Source organism: Sus scrofa, chromosome 10 (genome assembly GCF_054392235.1).
Source record: "Sus scrofa isolate SSC_HxYL_T2T_F1_AM1 chromosome 10, Sscrofa_HxYL_maternal_Yorkshire_Landrace_v2.0, whole genome shotgun sequence".
Lineage (NCBI taxonomy): Eukaryota > Metazoa > Chordata > Mammalia > Artiodactyla > Suidae > Sus > Sus scrofa.
Genome location: NC_139392.1, coordinates 45,638,930 through 45,642,320, shown reverse-complemented (window position 1 = coordinate 45,642,320; position 3,391 = coordinate 45,638,930). Strand labels below are relative to the sequence as shown.

The following is a 3,391-nucleotide window of genomic DNA, read 5'->3' as shown; positions in this document are numbered from 1 at the left end:
AGCCCCCTGCATACAAGCAGTGCTCACAGTTCTCTTGGCAGTTGTTGGACTCATTTGTCCTTTTCATAGCATAAGTCTACGTGGGAAAAATGCAAGGCTTAGTTTCCAAAGCAAACCACAATTGTCACAGATGTTCGTTCACTGAGCACAATATACTTTGCAAATAGGAAGCTTCCAGTGTCTTGTTTTGTGGAGTTCATAATATTGCCATTAGACAATTATCACCCTAGCTCGCTAGGTGCTGCTTTTCCCAGCTTGTAGAAAAGAAGGCATCTTCATCCCATATCTGACCTCTCCACAATGGAGAATGCTTTCTCAGTGGGTTTGAAGCTACTGAGCCCCCCTGTAAAGAAGCAGTGCCCACAGAGCTTTTTTAAGTGGTGGTGCTTATTCGCCGTTGGTATAACACAGGTCACAGGTCTTGTGGGAAAAAGTCAAGAGTTGGTTTCCAAAGCAAACCACCATTGGGGTTGCTGTTTGTTCACTGAGTATAATATATTTTGCAAGGAAGAAGCTTCTTGTTATATGTAGTTGGTGAGATTGCATCAGGGGATTATCACCCTAGCTTGCTAGGTGCTGCTTTTCTCCACTTGTGAAAAGAAGGCATTGTCATAACTAGTGAAACTTCTGCACACAATATAACATGATTTGAGTGTGTTTTAAGATAATGAATCCTCCTGCAAACAAGCAGTGCTCCTGGGGCATTTGACACTCTTGCTGTTCAGTTGCCCTTGGTATTACAAAGTTCTAAGGGGGGGGGAAAGCAAGGGTTGCTTTCCAAAGCAAACCACCATTGGGGCTGATGTGTGTTTACTGAGGACAATGTACTTCATAAGTCAGAAGCTTCCAGCTTCTTGTTTTGCGGAGTTGTGAGATTGCTATCAGGCAATTATCACCCTGGCTCAGTAGGTTCTGCTTTTCTCTGCATGTGACAGAAGGCATTTTTTGCACAAAACCTCCATATGTGAGAAAGTGTTCTGTGTGGGTTTAAGCTACTGAGGCCCCAGGTAAACAAGCAGTGCACACGGGATATTTGACAGTGTTGGGGCTCATTTGTCCTTGGTAAACCAGAGGCCTAGGTGGGAAAAAGGCAAGGTTTGCTTTCTGAAGCAAACCATCACTGGGGCTGGTGTTCATTCACAGAGTACAATATACTTTGCAAGTGGGAATCTTTGAGCCTCCTGTTTTGCGAAGTTGGGAGCATTACCATCAGGAGATTATCTGCCTGGCTCGCTAGGGGCTGCTTTTCCCTGCTTGTGAAAAGAAGGCAATTTCATACCAAATCAAATTCTCCATATCTGAGAATGTGTTTGAGTAGGTTTTAAGCTACTGAATCCCACTGCATCCAAGCAGTGCTCACAGTTCATTTGGCAGTGTTTGGTCTCATTCACCTTTGGTATAACACAGGCCTTGATGGGAAAAATCGAGGCTGTGTCTCCTAAGCACACCACCATTGGGGCTGATGTTTGTTCACTGAGTACAATATACTTTGCAAGTAAGATGCTTCTGGCATTTGGATTTGTGGACTTGTTGAGGCTGCCATCAGGAGAATATCACCCAGGCTCTCTATGTTCTCCTTTATCTCTGCTTGAGAAAAGAAGGCAGTTTCATAACAAATCAGACTTCTCCATAAATGAGAACAGGTTTTGAGTGTGTGTTAAGCTACTGAAACCCCCTGTAAGCAAGTAGTGCACATAGGGCATTTGTCAGTGGTGAGGCTGATTTGCCATTGGCATAACACAGTTCTAAGTGGGAAAAAGGTGAGGGTCAATTTCCAAAGTAAACAACCATTATGACTGCTGTTTGTTCACTGAGTACAATATACTTTGCACGTAGGAAGCTTCTAGTATTTGGTTTTGTGGTGTTGGTGAGATTGCGATCAGGAGATTATCACATGGTTTCACTAGGTTCTGCTTTTCTCTGCTTGTGAAAAGAAGGCTTTTTGATACCAAATCAGATTTCTCCATAAATGAGAACACATTCTGAGAGAGTTTTATACTACTGAAGCCCCTCTTCCTCCTCCCCCTCCTATTCTTCCTCTCCCTCCACCTGCCCACTCTCCTCCTCCTCTTTTTTTTCCACTTGTTAACATTTAATGAATTTCACACCATGTGGTTTCAAGCTACAAGGACACAGGACTCACTCACACCCATAATCTTATCCTTAGCTCTTCTGCTGAAGGATTTGACCTTCAGGACGACACCCTGCTTTGGGAGTTTTCCCTTTCCTAGAACTTTGTAGTAGCCTGATGGTACACCATCAGTGATAGGGGCAGCTCCACTCTTGTTCTTTGCAGCATTTACCCATGTCTGCTTACTGACCAAGGTCCACAATGTGTCACGGTTGACAGCTCACAAAAGCTCTGGTTCCTCTCTAAGTGGTACTGCCTCATACCAACTTTCCCAAGGTATCCAGAGTGATTTTTGTTGAGGTTGAACCTTCAGCAATACATACCTCCAGCATTACCCCAGACTCCTGGGTGCTTCTGGTGTTTGTTGATGCAGCCATGGCCATGGCTCATGTGGCCCCCAAGTTTCCAAGTCTTCCTTCGTCTGGATGGCATGTCACTGGCTTCAACAAAAGAGGAGGGCTGATTTCTTAATGGTGCTGGTAATCTGAAAAGGTCCTGGAACAGCCAACCTCTGGGTTCCTGTAAAGTGTAGTAAAAGATGGCCTCACTGTTCATCCAAATTTCATCCCTCTATCACTACCTGCAGCTGAAAACATCCTTATAAATGGATGTTCATAGTATTTACCTGTCCTGTCTCCCTTGACACAGTGAGAAATGGAACTTCCTCACACTTTAAATAAGGCATATTGTAGAGTAGTCCAAAAAATGCATGGGATTCACCTCCACCTGATGGTTAAAGACACAGGTTTTGGAATACACCTGTGCTGGGCTCAAAGCCCCACTCAGCTGTGCAACTGAGACTCTACCTATGAAATAGAGGGGGGAGAGTCACATTGCTTTCTCTAGAGAAAGTGGTCTCCTCCAGCACATGGTGCTTTCATTTCATTTCATTTCTTTCATTCTTTCTTTCTCTTTCTTTCTTTCTTTCTTTCTTCCTTTCTTTCTTTCTTTCTTTCCTTCTTTCTTTCTTTCATGTCAGCTAGGGTTTGCATCATAGAAAACCACAGACTTGGTGGTTTAACAACACAAATGTATTTTCTTACATTGGAGGCTGCAAGCCCAAGATCAAGGTTGGTTTCTGGTGAGACCTTTGTCCTCAGCTTGTAGATGCGGCCTTTTTGCTGTGTCCTCACATGGCCTTTTCTCTGTACATTCAAGGGAAGAAAGAGATCTCTGGTGTATCTTTCTCTTCTTATAAAGACATCAGTCTTATTTCATTAGGGCCCAACACTTATTTTTTTCTTTTTACGGTCACACTTG

The 3,391-nt window shown here is 43.6% G+C and overlaps 1 pseudogene; it reads right to left on the bottom strand.

The window, feature by feature from the left end:
- Window positions 1–2,117: 2,117 nt before the first annotated feature.
- On the bottom strand, window positions 2,118–2,563 carry LOC146399347 (large ribosomal subunit protein uL15 pseudogene; annotated as a pseudogene).
- Window positions 2,564–3,391: the final 828 nt, after the last annotated feature.